We start from the raw sequence: 18,282 nt of genomic DNA on the forward strand, positions 1-18,282 counted from the left end.
GCAGAAATCAGAAATTTGCAATGGTTTCCCTTCCTGCTCCTGCACCATTACCTCTGGTGTCCCCCAAGGATCTGTTCTTGGTTCCCTCCTATTTCTCATCTTCATGCTGCCGCTCAGCAAAATCATCCGAAAGCACAGTATTAGTTTCCACCTGTATGCTGATGACACCCAGCTCTACTTTTTTTTTTCACGTTTGTTCCTGTGATGTGAGCATTGCTGGCAAGGCCAGTATTCATTGCCCATTCCTAATTGCCCTTGAGAATGTGAAGGTGAGCCGCATTCTTGAACCGCTGCAGCCCATGTGGTGTAGATACACCCACAGTGCTGTAAGGAAGGGAGTTCCAGGATTTGACCCAGCAACAGTAAAGGAAAGGTGATATAGTTCCAAGTCAGAATGATGAGTGACTTGGAGGGGAAGTTGCAGCTGGTGGTATTGCCATTGCGCCTGCTGCCCTTGTTCATCTAGGTAGTAGAGGTCGCAGGTTTGGAAGGTACTGTCGAAGGAGGCTTGGCAAGTTGCTGCAGTGCATCTTGTAGATGGTACACACTGCAGTCAGGATGTGCCAGTGGTAGAGGGAATGAATGTTTAAGGTGATGGATGAGGTGTTGATCAAATGGGCTGCTTTGTCCCGGATGGTGTTGAACTTCTTAAGTATTGTTGTAGCTATACTCATCCAAGCAAGTGGAGAGTATTCCACCACATTCCTATCTTGTGCCTTGTAGATGGTAGACAGACTTTGGGGAGTCGGGAAGTAAGTTACTCAGCTCAGAATTCCCAGAATCTGACTTTTTCTTGTAGCCACAGTATTTATATGGCTGGTCCAGTTAAGTTTCTGGTCAATGGTAACGCCCAAGATGTTGATGTTGGGGTATTCAGCGATGGTAATGCCATTGAATGTCAAGGGGAGATGGTTAGATTCTCTCTTGTTGGAGATGGTCATTGCCTGGCACCTGTATGGCATTAATGTTACTTGCCACATGAGCCCAAGTCTGAATATTGTCTAGGTCTTACTGCATGTGGGTATGGACTGCTTCAGTATCGGAGTAATTACGAATGGTACTGACACTTTGCAACCATCAGCGAGCATGCCCACTTCTGATCTTATGATGGAGGGAAGGTCATTGATGAAGCAGCTGTTGGTGGTTTGGTCTAGGATACTACCCTGAGGAACTCCTGCAGCTATGTCATGTGACTGAGATGATTGGCCTTCAACAACCACAACCATCTTCCTTTGTGCTAGGTATGACTCCAACCAGTGGAGTTTTCCCTGATTCCCTTACCATTCCTCACCACCACCTCTTTCAACTCCTGCACTGTCTCTGAATTATCAGACTGCTTGACCAATATCCAGTACTGGATGAGCAGAAATTTCCTTTAATTAAATATTAGGAAGACTGAAGCCACTGTCTTCAGTCCCCATCACAAACGCTGTTTCCTAGCTATCGACTCCATCCCTTACCCTGGCAACTGTCTGAGACTAAACCAGACTGTTTGCAACTTTGGTGTCATACTTGACCCTGAGATGAGCTTCAGACCATGTAGCCAGGTCATCACTAAGACCACCTATTTCCACCTCTGTAACATCTCCCATCTCCAACCCGCCTCAGCCCATCTGCTGCTGGAAGCCTCGTCCATGTCTTTGGTACCTCTAGTCTTGACTATTCCGAAACATTGCTTGCTGGTCTCCCATATTCTACCCTCCATAAACTTGAGGTCATCCAAAATTCTGCTGTTGGTATGCTTGCAAGTTCTGTTCACCTGTCATCCTGTGCTCACTGACCTAGGTTGGCTCACGGTCAAGCAACTCCTTGATTTTAAAATTCTTATCCTTGTTTTCAAATCCCTTCATGGCCTCGCCCTTCACTATCTCTAATTTTCTCCAACCCGCCCAACCCTTCAAGAAATCTGCACTTAACAAATTCTGGCGTCTTCAGCATCCATGATTTTAATTGCTCCACCATTGGTAGCCATGCCTCAGCCCTAAACTCTGGAATTTTCTCCTTAAACTTCTAATCTTTCCTCCTTTAAGACACTCTTTAATAACTACCCCTTTGACCAAGCTTTTGCCCATCTGTGCTAATATCACCTTACATGGCTCACTGCCAAATTTTGCTTTATAAAGAGCCTGTGAAGCGCCTTTGGACATTTTATTACATTAAAGGCGCTATATAAATACAAATTGTTTTTGTTGCTCCTCCGGAAGCTTTGCTACTTCAGTACCTCACCAAAAAACTCGGCTTCACGGAACAGCATGAAGTTGCTGTACTTGCCCATTAAATGCACAATAAACTCACCAGAGAAAGTTAAGGAATGACCGTTCTAGTGTAAATGGACTTTTAACAGTGTTATAAGTCTTAATTACTGCTAAACAGCCACTCCGGCACAGAAAATTAACTTTTACAAGTATGGAATATCATTCCTTCAGATTTTAATAATTGGAAATGTATTTTTTCTTTGTCTCTTTTATCTCTGTTAATCCTATCTTTCTTTCCCTCACTTTTTATTTCTCTTTCTGTACCTGATTTGGCATTGAATTAAATATTCTAACTTTCCTTTCCTGCTTTAGACACTGTGCTCATTAAGAATTCTTCTGTCTGATTAGCTAAGGAGATACACAGTTGCTTCCCTTGTTCACACAGGTCCCGGGTGCCCTATGTAGGTCCGTGGACAAGTCTAAGTATAATGAACAGCTAGCGCTGTTCTTCACCGCTGACCATAAAATCCAGCCTCATAAGTCTTGCATATATGACATCCTTCAATAAGTGATCTAGAAGACGAATGGAATGATGGAATGCTGGCCATTATCTTAAGGTGACTGAAATACAAAGGAGAGGAAGTTATGTCTGAATTGTATTAAGCCTTGGTGACGCCACACCTGAAATAAGAAGTTTATCCTGGGCATTACACCTCAGGAAGGATATACTGGTACTGGAGGGGGTACAGTGCAGATTCAATAGAATGATACCGGGACTTAGTGGGTTACAGTAGTAAGACATGTTCCACAAACTCGTCTTGTATTCCTGAGTTTAGAAGGTTGAGGGGTTATCTGATTGAGATGTTTAAAATGTTGAAAGGATTTGATAGAGTAGCTACAAAGAAACTATATCCTCTGGTAGGGGGAGTACAGAACAAGGATGCATAACCGTTAAAATTAGAGCTAGGTTGTTCAGGGGTGGAATCAGGAAGCACTTTCTCACACAAAGGATAGTAGAACACTCTCCCAGAAAAGGCTGTGGCTGGGTCATAGGATCATAGAATGGTTACAGCACAGAAGGAGGCCATTTGTCCAGTTGTGTCCATGCTGACTCTCTGCAAGAGCAACTCAGCTAGTCCCACTCCCCTCACCCTTTCACTGTAGCCCTGCAAATATTTTCTCTTCAGGGGCTTATCTAATTCCTGTTAGAAAGCCATGATTGAATTTGCCTCCACTGCTCTGTCAGGATCAATTGGAGTTTTCAAGACTATGGTTGGTACATTTTTGTTAGGTAAGGTTGTCAAGGGATATGGAGCAAAGATAGGTAAATGGAGTTGAGGTACAGATCAGTCAGGATCTAATTGAACAGTGGAGCAGATTTGAGAGATTGAATGTCCAACTCCTGTTCCTAATGTTCCTAAGTTTCTATAAGTGCAACAGTTAAATCCTATAACGTTTTCCTGTCTCATCTGTCTCTATCTCCTGTTTCTGATGCTTAAAAGTCCCAGGTGGGATCTTGCTACAGTTTGGTGGGATGGGACTCCCTCCCCACGGCTACATCAGTGATCCAAACCATTTCTCAGGGTTGGTCTCAGTTGAGGTTGGGGGGACTGCCCATGGGGAAGAGAGAGAGAGAAGTACCTGCAGGAGCAGAATGTGACTGGCTGCCTCTGGGGTAGCACAGGAATTGTACAGCCTTGTGATCACCTACACTTCCTGAAAGCAGTGGGTTAAATTTACATTTGATAACGTACTCTGCTGTCATAGCAACTCTGGCAAGCAACACAGAATTTGACTTTTGACCAGTGGCATTTCCAACAAATATGTGGAGTTCACTGATGCGACTGTGTTAGGAACGTGAAGATCAGAAGCTGCAAAGCACCGCCAGCATCTCCAAAACCATCTGTCTCCATCATTCCAGGGAAGACAGTTGTATAGTGGTTATGTCACTGAAATAGTAATCTAGAGGCTCAGGGCCATGCTCTGGGGACAGGGGTTCAAATCCCACCATCAAATCCCAATTAATTAATAAAAGAAATCAGGAATTGAAAGCTAGTTTCATGACATTATTACTGAGACTATCATTGACTGTTGTAAAAACCCATCTGGTTCACTAATGTTCTTTAGGGAAGGAAATCTGCTGTCCTTACCTGGTCTGCCCTATATGCAACTCCAGACCCACAGCAATGTGGTTGATTCTGAAATGGCCCAGTAAGCTATCCAGTTATCAAGGGCAATTAGGGATGGGCAACAAATGCTGGCCTTGCAAGTGACACCTACATCCCATGAAAGAATAAAATAAAGTGCAAATTTTAAGGCATGTCGCCTCGTCACAACTTTTTTTTTAAGCAGAATGTAAGTTCCCAAAATGGCATAGTAGGATTTGAGCTTCAGTTCTCTGCGTTTTACAAGTTAGTCATCCAATAACAAGGCCACTGCACTGCCGTACCCCATATCTGCAGCAGTTACCCATCACTCTATCTCCTATTTACATGTAAGAACACAGGAGTATAGAAACATGAATAGGTCATTTAGTCCCTTGAGCCTGTTCTGTCATTCAATGAGATCATGGCTGATCTGCAATCTAGCTCCATATATTTCCTTTTGCCCCATACCCCTGATTACCTTTGGCTCACAAAGCTCTCAGATTTAAAATTAACAATTGATCTAACATCAATTGCCCTTTCAGGGAGAGAATTCCAAACTTCAATTACCCTTTGTGTTATATTGCAGAAATAAAGTTGGTGAAGGATAGTTCTGGAGCCAATCTTTACTCAGTCTAATATTTATTTTGAGTCAAACATTACAAGCATGCACTTCCTAACTCAACCACACCACAGTTTCAGTGTCTCTTTCTATGTGCTCAAGTAGTTGTAGTTAGGGAGGAGGAGTGTGAGGTATTGGATGTGATAAACATAGGGAGAGAGGAAGTATAAATGGGATTAGCATCCTTGAATGTTGATAAATCACCAGGGCCAGATGAAATGTACACTAGGCTGTTAAAAGAAGCAAGAGAGGAAATAGCAGAAGGTCTGACCATCATTTTCCAGTCCTCACTGGATGCAGGTGTGGTGCCGGAGGATTGGAGAACTACTAACATTGTACCTCTATTTAAAAAGGGAGCAAGGGATAGACTGAATAATTACAGGCCAGTCAGTCTAAGCTCAATAGTGGGCAAATTATTGGAATCTTTTCTGAGAAACAGGTTAAACTGTCACTTAGAAAGGCACAGGTTAATCAAGGATAGTCAGCATGGATTTGTTAAGGGATGATCTTGTTTGACCAACTTGATTGCATTTTTTGAAGAAGTAACAAGGAAGATAGATGAGGGTAGTGCAGTTGATGTGGTCTACAGGGATTTTAGCAAGGCTTTTGACAAGGTCCCACATGGCAGACTGGTTAAAAAAATAAAATCCCATGGGATCCAGGGAAATGTAGCAAGGTGGATACAAAATTGGCTCAGTGGCAGGAAACAAAGGGTAATTGTTGACAGGGCTGTTTCCAGTAGCGTTCCGCAGGGGGCTGGGTCCCTTCCTTTTTGTGGTATATGTTAATGATATGGATGTAAATGTAGGGGGCATGATCAAGAAGTTTGCAGACGACACAAAGATTGGCTGTGTGGTAGATAACGAGGAGGATAGCTGTAGGCTGCAGGAAGATATTGATGGTCTGGTCAGGTGGGCAGAAAAGTGGCAAATGGAATTCAACCTGGAGAAGCGTGAGGTGATGCATTTGGGGAGGTAAAACAAGACAAAGGAATACACAATGGGAAAATACTGAGAAGTGTAGAGGAAGTGAGGGACCTTGGAATGAATGTCCACAGATCCCTAAGGTAGCAGGACAGGTCAATAAGGTGGTTAAGATATAGAATCCTTTGTTAGCCGAGGTATAGAATATAAGAGCAGGGAGGTTATGCTGGAACTGTATAACTTATTGGTTAGGCCACAACTTGAGTACTGTGTGCAGTTCTGGTCACCTCATTACAGAAAGGATGTAATTGCACTAGAGAGGGAAAAGAGGAGGTCTACGAGGAAGTTGCCAGGACTGGAAAAATGCAGCTATGAGGAAAGATTGGATAGGCTGGGGTTATTCTCCTTGGAACAGAGAAGGCTGAGGGGAGATCTGATTGAAATGTACAAAATTTTGAGGGGCATGGATAGAGTGGAAGTGAAGGGTCTATTCACCTTAGCAGAGAGGCCAGTGATGAGGGAGCATAGATTTAAAGTGATTGGTAGAAAAATTAGGGAGATGAGGAAAATCTTTTTCACCCAGAGGTTGGCGGGGGTCTGGAACTGCCTGAAAGGGTAGTTGAGGCAAAAACCCTCAACTCATACAAAAGGAGTCTGGATATACACCTCAAGGGCTGTAATCTGCAGGACTACGGACCAAAAGCTGGAAGGTGATATTAGAATAGGTGAATCATTTTTCAGCTGGCACAGACACGATGGGCCAAGTGGCCGCTTTCTGTGCCTTAAACTTTCTATGATAAGTGAAATGCCAATTAATGCCCTCCACCTGCATAGAATTAAGCACAGTTGATATACAATTAACATTCCCTTATTTCTCTTTAAAGAAAGCTTAGAGTTAATATGCACAATCAAAATTTCAAAACAAAAGACTCCCATTTTCTGTATAAAGCATTACACTGTGAGATGTCCCTCCTCTAGCACCCCTAACAATTTCTCCGTACAAAAATTTATTTTTGGATAACAGGCAGTTGATGACTTATATCCACCCATTTAATTTGAGATTTCCTTTTTCTTCAACATTTGTTTCAATCCAGCAAAGTCAATCTTCTCTCATTCACATTTTGTAGTGTGTACATTATCTCACAATCTGCATAACATTCAATGGTTATACTATCTTCAGTATGCCCTTTGTTTAGAGTCTCACTTAAAATATTTTACAAATAGAATCCCATATCCACTGTCTCCACGAAAGCTAGTGTTTCAGCAGCTAAAGTACTTTTAACCCTTATTATTTTCTTAACTTCCCAAGCTACAGGACAATAGTTCCCATTTTCACCCATCAGAAATATTATGAAATCAGCTGCACTTGAATACCCATCAGGAAGATTAGCATGTGAGGCATCACTAAAAATGACTAGTTTCATGTTCTTTGGGCCACCTAAGAATGGGAACTCAAGTATACATTTCTCCAGATTAAATTTTTTCAATGTTTTATTTGCTCTTAAAACATTCTCAACGTTAGGGTGTTACATTATAGTACTTAGCTCCAACACATCAAAACTAGCATCTGGTCTAGTCTCAGTGCACAACCAGTTCAACTCACCAATCAAGCTTTGCAATTGCTCTGTCTCTTCTTTAGAGAGAAGATCATCTTTCTGTGATGATCTAGCATGATTAACCGGGTTGAGAGTAAAACTCTCTAAATAGGATTGTTGATTTAAACTTGTTGCAGTCCTACTCTGCTTAATATTTAAACCAATATATCGCTGTTCCTTCACTGTCACTGGGTCAAAATCCTGGAACTCCCTTCCTAACAGCACTGTGGGTTTACCTACCCCATATGGACTGCAGCAGTTCAAGAAGGCAGCTCACCACCACCTTCTCAAGGGCAATTAGGGATGGGCAATAAATGCTGGCCTAGCCAGCGACGCCCACATCCCATGAATGAATAAAAATAAAGCCCCAGAAGTCTGACTCCCAATCTTAAATTCTACTCTAATACTCAATAACACATTTTTCAAATTCCACAGTACCACCCCATAAGAAATCATCAACACGCATCATAAAGATGCCTGAAAGTTTCCATTTATGATACCAATAAAACATTGCGGGATATGCTTTTAGTTGAACACAACCTATTTTCAGCAAAACAGATCTCACTGAGAAATATCAAACCCTGGAAGCATCATTCAAGCCATATACACATTTGTTTTGTTTCCCTTCTGCAGCTACTGCCTCTTTGGGTGGCTTCAGAAACACTTCTCTCTGAAAAATATCGTCCCGCAGAAATACGGCTTTTATGTCGATTGATCTACACTCCCATGAATATGTGACCAAAAAAGCTAAAAAGATTTTCAAGATGACTTTTCCAGCTTTGAGATTTTCCACTCTAACATCTGTCTAATCCAGTCACTCTTCAAAACCTCTAGCAAATAGCCTAATTTCAGCCTTATAAATCCCATCTACAGGGGCATTTTTCTGCACAAATCTATCTATGCGACAAGGCTGGTTGATCCTTATACCTGGTAGCTCAGAATAAACTCCAAACTCTCTCCTACTATCTAATTCGTTTTGTTTCCCCTCTCTTATCAGTTTATCCTCAAGTTTATTGGCAGTCAGCAAAACTTCACAGTCATAAGGACTTTTGCTTTAATTTGATTCAAGATGATAGACAAAAGAACAAAAGCAACATGAGGAAAAACTGTTTTATGCAGCATGTGGTTAGGATCTGGAATGCACTGCCTGAGAATGCAGTGGAGGCAGATTCAATCAAGGCGGTCAAAAGAGAATTGGACAATTATCTGAATGGAAAAAATTTGCAGGCTTACGGGGAAAGCAAGGGAGTGGAACTAGCTGAGTTGCTTTTGCAGAGAGCCAGCATAGACATTATGGGCTGAATGGCCTCCTTCTGTGCTGTAACCATTCTAAGATTCTATGATTCCAGATCTGTTCTGAGACTGCTCTGTAGCCTTCATTGTGTAACTTATTCAAGCTACAGCCTCTACTTGCACTTTGATGTCGTTTGGGACTACTACTGTGAGATTTCCCTCTCGCGCTGTCCGAGGCTCTTTCTCTGGTACATGATCATTTTCTGATGCAAGAGTCACTTCTGGAGCCACTGTCAGAACTTGCACTGTGTGTTCTTACTCTCCACTCTTTCATCCCATTCTGCCAGTCTATGGACCTCTCTTCTTGGTCATCATCCTCAACATTCAACCAATATTTAAATTTGCCAGAAGCTTTTCCTGCATGACCCATAATTGTCACATTCGTTCATTCATTAGATCCCTCTGGAATATATGTCACCTGAGTATCCACTCTGGGTAATTGGCCTTTGGATGCGATAGCTCAAATCTCCTGAATTAAATTCTGTCTCACATGGTCTAACACGATGCCTCAGAGCTCTCTAAATTTTCTCCAAGACTTTAGCCTTGATGATAGTCCATCTCCCTGCATGTAAAGCATTCAAGTGTGCAGGGAAAAATGGAGCTAATTGTAGTACCTTCTAGAGCAGGAGGACTGTCGCACAGCACCAAAGGCAATTTGGGATTTTGCCCATACACCAATTGATAGGAACTATACCCTCCAACCATCTGGAGTGAATTCTTTGCATGAACTGCCCAGGGTGGTTGTCAACTTGTAGTCAGGTTGATCTGCTAAAATTTTATGCAGCATTTCATTGATCACCTCGTGATTGCTTTCACAGAGTCCATTGCTGAAAGGACTTTCAGCTGTGGTATTCATCACCATAATGTTTGTGTTTTCACACGTGTCTCTGAACTTGTCATTGGCAAATACCCCTCTATTATCAGCCAGAAACTTAGCTGGTGCCCAGGTCTAGTCCCTATTCATTTCTCCATGATCTTGTTTATAATCATCCTTATGTCCTTACTATATATTATTGTAGAAAGACTGAATCGGGTTGCCACGTGTAAGAAAGTGTAGAATGAAAACATTTCGGTCTTTGTCCTATATCTTTAGATCTATGGCAACTATCTTGTTAAAGTCACATGCCAATGGAAAGTTTATAATAGGATGAGGTGGCGTCTGATTCCTTTTACAGATTTCACGCTTCTCACTAATCTCTATTAGCCTCACATATTCTTCATCAACCACACCTGCATCCTTTAGCAGAGTCTTTAAACCTTTGACAAGAAAGCTGAGCAAATTGTCTATGTAACTTTAGGATAATTTGTTTTTTGCTCTGATTTTATCACCTGGTATACCATTAATACTTGTCTAAGACTTTGACAAACATCAGGTTTTGTTAAGGGGATACAATGTCCTGATTGGGTAAACTGCAGATCCACTAACTTTCCAAAAACAATTGCCTTATCATGCTCCACATGAAGTTTCATTTGTTTCTTTTTCATAGAAGGTTTACTCAACAGCAAAGGTATCTCACTAGAGACTATATCAGTACTGATCAAGTGGCTTATTCCAGCTATTTTACATGGAATTGCAACTCTCTTTCGTGACCTCCATGTGTTATCTTCACCAAACCTAAAGCAAATCTTTTATATATAAAAAAATATATAAATATATATATAAAATCTTTTATACTTTTATATTCCTTAACCTTGCATCAATCCTCACTACTGAGTGAATCGGGATAACATTTTAACCAATCTTTCTGCATACTGTAGAAATGCAAGCATTATCTAGCACAGCCTGGTTGAGCAGGTCCGTGACTAATACATTCAGCACAGGACTAAAACTCCTTGTGACGAGTACAATTCGTTCAGATTCATCATTATCTTCATCTTCTGCCTCAGAATTCTCTGTCAGGTGTCCTTTCAAGAACCCTGCCTCTCTGCTTTGAGCAGTTCATCGCATAATGATTCTTTGAGTCACACCTGAGGCACCAATTAATTGTTCCTTGGGCATTCCTGGAATTCATTCGTCTATTATTGCTGTTCCAATCCTGTATACTGATGTAATAGCCAGATCTGCTAAAGTGCTTTCATTCTCATTCTGCCTGTCTGTAATTCTGCCATTGTACTATCACATGCATCCAGCATCTGGACCATTTCAAAATCCAGCAATCACGAAGTTCTCTATTCTGTATGTCACACTGGAATGTCCCATTTGTTCCACCAAGGCTGCAGGAAATGACTGTTTCCCCAGGAATTTTTTTCAAGGCAGTCGACATCTGATCCAACAGGGAGTCTCTCTCCAAGAACCAAACACTAAGTAGAACCAGGACATGATCGGACAAAGTCAACTTGGATTTATGAAAGAGAAATCATGCTTGATAAATCTACTGGAATTTTTTGAGGATGTAACTAATGTAATAGATAAGGGAGAACCAGTGGATGTGGTGTATTTTGACTTTCAGAAGGCTTTCGATAAGGTCCCACATAAGAGATTAGCGTGCAAAATTAAAGCACATGGGTTTGGGGGTAAGGTTCTGACATGGATAGAGAACTGGTCGGCAGACAGGAAACAAAGAGTAGGAATAAACGGGTCTTTTTCCGAGTAGCAGGCAGTGACTAGTAGGGTACCGCAGCGAACAGTGCTAGGACCCCAGCTATTCACAATATATATTAATGATATAGATGAGGGAATTAAGTGTAATATATCCAAGTTTGCAGATGACACAAAGCTGGGTGGGAGTGTGAGCTGTGAGGAGGATGCAGAGAAGCTCCAGTGTGATTTGGACAGGTTGAGGAGTGGGCAAATACATGGCAGATGCATTATAATGTGGATAAATGTGAGGTTATCCACTTTGGTGACAAAAACAGAAAGGCAGATTATTATCTGAGCGGCAATAGATTGGGAAAGGGGGAGGTGCAGCGAGTCCTGGGTGTCCTTGTGCACCGGTCGCTGAAAGTAAGCGTGCAGGTCCAGCAGGCAGTTAAGAAGGCAAATGGTATGTTGGCCCTCATAGCGAGAGGATTCGAGTACAGGAGAAAGGACATCTTGCTACAATTATACAAGGCCTTGGTGAGACCACATCTGGAGTATTGTGTGCAGTTTTGGTCTCCTTATCTGAGGAAGGATGTTCTTGGAGGGAGCGCAGCGAAGGTACGCCAGATTGATTCCTGGGATGGCAGGACTGACGTTTGAAGAGAGATTGGGTCAATTAGGCTTGTATTTGCTAGAGTTTAGAAGAATGAGAGGGGATCTCATAGAAACCTACAAAATTCTAACAGGACTGGATAGACTAGATGCAGGAAGGATGTTCCCATTGGTGGGGGAATCCAGGGCCATGAGTCACAATCTAAGGATAAGGGGTAAGCCATTTAGGACTGAGATGAGGAGGGATTTCTTCACCCAGTGAGTGGTGAATCTGTGGAATTCTCTACCACAGAAAGCAGTTGAGGCCAAATCATTAAATATATTCAAGAAAGAGTTAGATATAGTTCTTAGGGCTAAAGGAATCAAGGGATACGGGGAGAAAGCGGGAACAGGGTACTGAGTTTGGACAATCAGCCATGATCGTATTGAATGGCGGAGCAGGCTCAAAGGGCCAAATGGCCTACTCCTGCTCCTATTTTCTATGTTTCTATCTGCGACACCTTAGCACAATCCAGCAATTCAAATGCTAGCAGTGAAAAAGGGATCTCTAATCTGAATTTTGTCAGTCTTTTAATGCGCATGATAACATCCTCCATTGAATAACCATCTGCCTTCCAAAATCAATCGAAGTCTGACCCTGCCTTATAGGTATTTAATAGATCACCTTTCTTTAAATTTCTTCCAAGAACTCTTAATAGAAGATTCAAACTTTCATCAGTATCCAACTGACGGGCATCCAGCTCACAAAATACTTGATTTCTGATTTTTCTTCTTGTAGGAAGCAACAATGTCAAGGTCATACCTTGTTTCCTCTTTGGTAGGGACATAAGCCACGTCCACATATCCACTTCATTCTTCTACTGGTCATATGGTTCAGACTCCAAGAACATTGAAGGGTAATCATACCTCAATTTACACTTGCTTTCTGCCAGTTCTCACAATAGCTACTAGGATTTTAGTCTACTGACTGAAAAGAAATCCTTAGTTTCCAACCTTCACCTTTAGGCAGCCATTCTCCATTACCATATTATATTCCAGAAAGCCAGTTATTGAAGGATGATACTGCGGCTGATCTTTACTCAGTGTTACATTTATTTACAAAGTTAAACATTACAAGTATACACCCCCTAACTCAACCGCACCACAGTCTCAGTTAGTGTCTCTTTATATGTGCTCGTGAAACCTCAATTAATGCCCACCACCTGCATATTGTTACGACCAGGTGAGAAAGGTGTCTAGGGGTCCCTCTCAACCTTCACCTGGTCTTACTGTAACAGGGTTTAATTTTAAATACACCCTGTTTTGAGCTCCCCCTTGTTGAATCCTTGTTCACCGCTTTCCAATTATAAGGCAAAGAAATGAGCACAAACAGGCTTTCTTAGGTTTAAAGAAGAAAAGTGAAATTTATTAAAGCTTAAACTTAAAGCCTAATTCGGATAACACCTACGGATACACGACGCACCCATGCTAGCATGCATATGCAATACACACACACAGATAGGGACAGAAAAGAGCAGAAGAAAAATAAAGTAGAAAGGTTTGAGGCAATATCTGAAGAGTTGTTAAGGTTCTTCGAGCTCACTGTAGAGTCCTTGTAGGTAATTCTTGCTTTTTGTTGGGGCCCATTATTCTTCTTCAACCTTGTTCACTGTAGGAGACTTTTCTCTCTTGGGGTTCATGTGTCTTCAATGGATTCTGAAGCTGGTGAGAAAGAGATGGGAGCAGACAGGAGAGGCTCTTTTCAGTCCAGGAGCCAAGAGCTTTCTGTCTTCAAACACTGTTTCTCCAATTTAAAACTCCAAGTTCAAACTCTGCAACAGTCATGTGACTAAACTGGTCTGACCATCTCTGTTCTGTGTATTGGGAGCAGGGACTGGTCCTCAGTTCCAAGCAGTGTCTGTTACTCAGCAAAAATGTCCTTCCGGCCAGGGGTCTGGCAATTCCTTGTAACAGGCCTTCTCTTCTTCCCAGCAACAATTTGAAATTTAATGTCCACGTGGCAAAATTAATGTGCCTCATTCTTGGCAGGTGGGGGACCAGCATGACAATATAGTTAAACACAATTAATACACAATTAACGCTTTGTGTGAAGAAGTGTTTCCTGAAAGGCCTAATTCTAATTTTTTGACAATGCCCCCAAGTCCTGGACTCCCCAACCAGTGTAAGTAGTTTCTCCTAATCTACCCCTGAATATTGTGAAAACTTCGATCAAATCAGCTTTTAAGCTTCTAAATTCCAGGCAATGCAATCTTATTTTGTGTAATTTCTTCTCATAGCTTAATCCTTGGAGTTCAGGATTCATTCTAGTACATCTATACTGCACTCTCTCCAAGGCCAATATATCCTTCCTGATGTGTGGTGCCTAGATCTGCTCACAGGACTCCAGGTGTGGTCTAACCAGGGCTTTGTATAGCTGAAGCATGACTTCTATTCTTTTGTATTCTAGTCCTCTGGATATAAAGGCCAGTATTCCATTAGCCGTTTTGCTTATTTTCTATACCTGTTCATGATATTTTAATGATCTATGTGCTTGGACCCTCTAGTGTCATTGGAGCTGCATTGTTTCTAGCTTTTCACCATGCAGAATGTACTCTGTTCTATCCCTTTTATGTCCAAAGTGAATGACCTCACATTTGCCTACATTGAAATCCATTTGCCACAGTTTTGCCCATTCACTTAATCTATCAATATCTCTTTGTAATGTTATGCTTCCATCTACAGTGCTTACAATACTGCCTATCTTTGTGTCATCGGCAAATTTAGATATGCGGCTTTCTCTCATAGCCTTAAAACTGTTAATGAATACAGTGAATAGTTGATGCCCCAACACAAATCTTTGCAGAGCACCACCAGTCACATCCTATCAATTAGAGTACCTGCCTATTATCCCTAGTCTGTCCTGTCATTCAGCCAATCAGGTTAATAATTTGCCCTCAGTTCCATGAGCTTCAACTTTAGCTAACAATCTCTTATGAAGGACTTTATCAAATGTCTTCTGGAAGTCTATATAGAAACATAGAAAATAGGAGCAAGAGTAGGCCATTCGGCCCTTCGAGCCTGCTCCACCATTCGTTATGATCATGGCTGATCATCCAACTCAGTAGCCTGTTCCCGCTTTCCCCCCATATCCTTTGATCCCTTTAAACCCAAGAGCTATATCTAACTCCTTCTTGAAAACATACAATGTTTTGGCCTCAACTGCTTTCTGTGGTAGTGAATTCCACAGGTTCATCACTCTCTGGGTGAAGAAACTTCTCCTCATCTCAGTCCTGAATGGTTTACCCCGTATCCTTGGACTATGACCCCTGATTCTGGACTCCTCCACTATCGGGAACATCCTTCCTGCATCTACCCTGTCAAGTCTTTTAGAATTTTATAGGTTTCTATGAGATTCCCCCCTCACCCTTCTGAACTCCAGTGAATATAATCCTAACCCACTCAATCTTTCCTCATATGTCAGTCCCGCCACGCCAGGAATCAATCTGGTAAACCTTCGCTGCACTCCCTCTATAGCAAGAACATCCTTCCTCAGATAAGGAGACCAAAACTGCACACAATATTCCAGGTATGGCCTCACCAAGGCCCTGTATAATTGCAGCAAGTCATTCCTGCTCTTGTACTCGAATCCTCTTGCTAGGAAGGCCAACATGCCATTTGCCTTTTTGCCTGTTGCACCTGCATGCTTACCTTCAGCGATTGGTGTACGAGAACACCCAGGTCTCGTTGCATATTCTCCTCTCTCAGTATACAGCCGTTCAGATAATAATCTGCTTTCCTGGTTTTGCTACCAAAGTGGATAACCTCACATTTATCCACATTATACTGCATCTGCCATGCATTAGCCCACTCACTCAACTTGTCCAAATCACCCTGAAGCCTCTCTGCATCCTCCTCACAACTCACCCTCCCACCCATAAACTATATCCATAGAAATTCTCCTGTCCACTACTTTAGTCACCTCTTTAAAAAACTCAATCAGATTTGTCAAGCATGACCTACCCTTTACAAATCCATGATGGTTTTCTCTGATCAGCTGAAAATTGTCAAGGTGTTCAGTCACTTTTACCTTAATTATCGACTCTAAGGGGGAAATTTTATGCTGTCCCTTACAGTTGGTTTGGAGGTGGGGAGAGCATAAAATCGGGTGGGATGGTGGCGGGGGTGGGGGTCCTGCCAGCATCCCATCTCCGCCAAAATTTGGTCCAGTGCGGGAAGGCCTGTGAACAGCCCTGCTGCCCCACTGCCAATTGAGGCCCTTAACTGGGTAATTCACCCCATTAAGGGCCTCTTCCTGCCACATCTACAATTACCTTTGTGATGCGTAGCCTTGTCGCCACATGGGAAACATGACACGAAAAACTGTGCGGAATGCTTCCCTGCTCCGGGGTGGGGGTGGGGGGGGGGGGTCCCTCGTTCAAATGCACTTCGTACCTGAATGAGGGACTGGCATCGGGAAGTGAGGGTCTGTTGAGGGCCGACCCCTGCCCTTGCTGCCGAATCCTCTCCCCCCCAACCCCATCGTGATCCCCCCACCACCCCGCGAGACCCCTCCCACCCTGACCTACCTAAGGACTGGGTCCAGCGACGATCCTTGGCCTCCAGGGCGGTCATCTCCAGCAGCAGCCACCACCGGCGATGGGGTCCTAAACCCTATGGAAGGCCCGCCGCTGTCCACTTAAGTGCCTGATTGGCACTAAATTCGGCGGGTCTTCCGGAAAAGAGGTGACTTAGGGATCTTGCCATTGGTTTCCCCCGACCTCGAGACCCCCAATGCCAGCATAAAATATCCTGCCAGCGATTTACCCAAAACAGATGTAAGTGTATAATTTCCTGGTTTCCCTCTCTTACCTTTCTGAAATAGTGGAGTGACATGTTCAATTTTGCAATGTAAAGGAACGGTTCCTCCCTTCCTACCTGTCGACTTTCTTGATTTTTTGTCTTCAAATCACGCTCTTCCTCGGCATTACTTAAATCCCCTGTAGCTAACCAGTGTATCTTGTGTCCTACCCAGATTCCAAAAGCTACAAATGAACTTAGCAATTGTCCGTCTATTGCTCATCTTTTGATTGGTGCATACATTACTGTGCCAACTGAGATGCGCATCATAACCTCCTGCAAAGACCCGTAATAGTATTGATTGTTGTTACAGGAGTTTAAATGCACACAACATTATATAAGACTGTTAACATAACCAATGCAAACTGGTTCTCCGTCATACATCCAGACACAGCTGCTCTGAATAAGGAACAGATCAATACTGAAATATGTATTACAGCTGAGAGCAAGGCCTCAAAATTCTGGCCTGGACTTCTTCATCCAGACTTTGAGCCGATTTCTTACAGTCATAGAGTCATAAGGGCTGAATTTTAGTCGGCCCTTGGAGACGAGAACGGAGGTGAGGAGGGGCATAAAATTGGGACAGGAGACGTGGAACCGGAAATCCATCATCATGACGTCTCATCCCAATTTTATCAATGGCAGCACACATGGAGGGCGGAGAGCTGGTATCAACGTGGTGGGCAGCCGTTTAAGATAGTTAACAGACCTATTGACAGAGATTTTATTCTCAGTTTTCAATATTACTAGGGGTGCTCGGGATTCACAGCCTTGTCTGGTTGAGGGAGGCAACATGAAGGTGGGAGCTCATTGCTGGCTACAAAGGGAGGCCATCGGGAGAGGCAGCATCAATTGCCAGGCAGGCTGGAAAAGGGAGGGCAACGGGAATCAACTGAGGAGTGAGGGCAAAAGTGCCCACTGCGGGGGAGTCATACCGGGGTCAACGGGCAAGTGCCCCTAGTCAGAGGTGACGAGTGGGAGAAAGTGTTGGGGATGCTGTTGGCAGTGAAGGCCTTGCACTTGGGGAGAGGCCACATATCTCAGGCCTAATTCATCCTGGCATCGGGATAAAATTGAGGAGGAGGTGCAGCTGAGCAGGAGGGAGGACCAGGCACCGGCAGTGGCACCGCACTGACCTGTGAGCCCACAGAAGGGTTAGCACGGCCTCCAGACAGTGGAGAAGGGTGCAGAGGGGAAAGCCAGCAGCCTCCTGCATGCAAAGGAAGCTGTCCTCCAGAGAGCGTCTACCAATCAAGGATCACCTACCTACAGCTGTCCTAGGCCCAACCATCTTCAGCTGCTTCATCAATGACCTTCCTTCAATCATAAGGTCAGAAGTGGGGATGTTCGCTGATGATTGCACAATGTTCAGCACCATTTGTGACTCCTCAAATACTGAAGCAGTCCGTGTAGAAATGCAGCAAGACCTGGAAAATATCCAGGCTTGGGCTGGTAAGTGGCAAGTAACATTTGTGCCACACAAGTGCTAGGCAATGACCATCTCCAACAAGAGAGAATCTAATCATCTCCCCTTGACATTC

The 18,282-nt window shown here is 43.1% G+C and overlaps 1 protein-coding gene across 1 annotated transcript in view; it reads left to right on the forward strand.

Moving 5' to 3' along the window:
• Positions 1 to 18,282, forward strand: part of LOC137380909 (transmembrane protein 26-like) — a 49,033-nt gene that overhangs the window by 12,455 nt on the left and 18,296 nt on the right. The window lies entirely within an intron of this gene.

The sequence above is a fragment of the Heterodontus francisci genome, chromosome 20 (genome assembly GCF_036365525.1).
Source record: "Heterodontus francisci isolate sHetFra1 chromosome 20, sHetFra1.hap1, whole genome shotgun sequence".
Classification (NCBI taxonomy): domain Eukaryota; kingdom Metazoa; phylum Chordata; class Chondrichthyes; order Heterodontiformes; family Heterodontidae; genus Heterodontus; species Heterodontus francisci.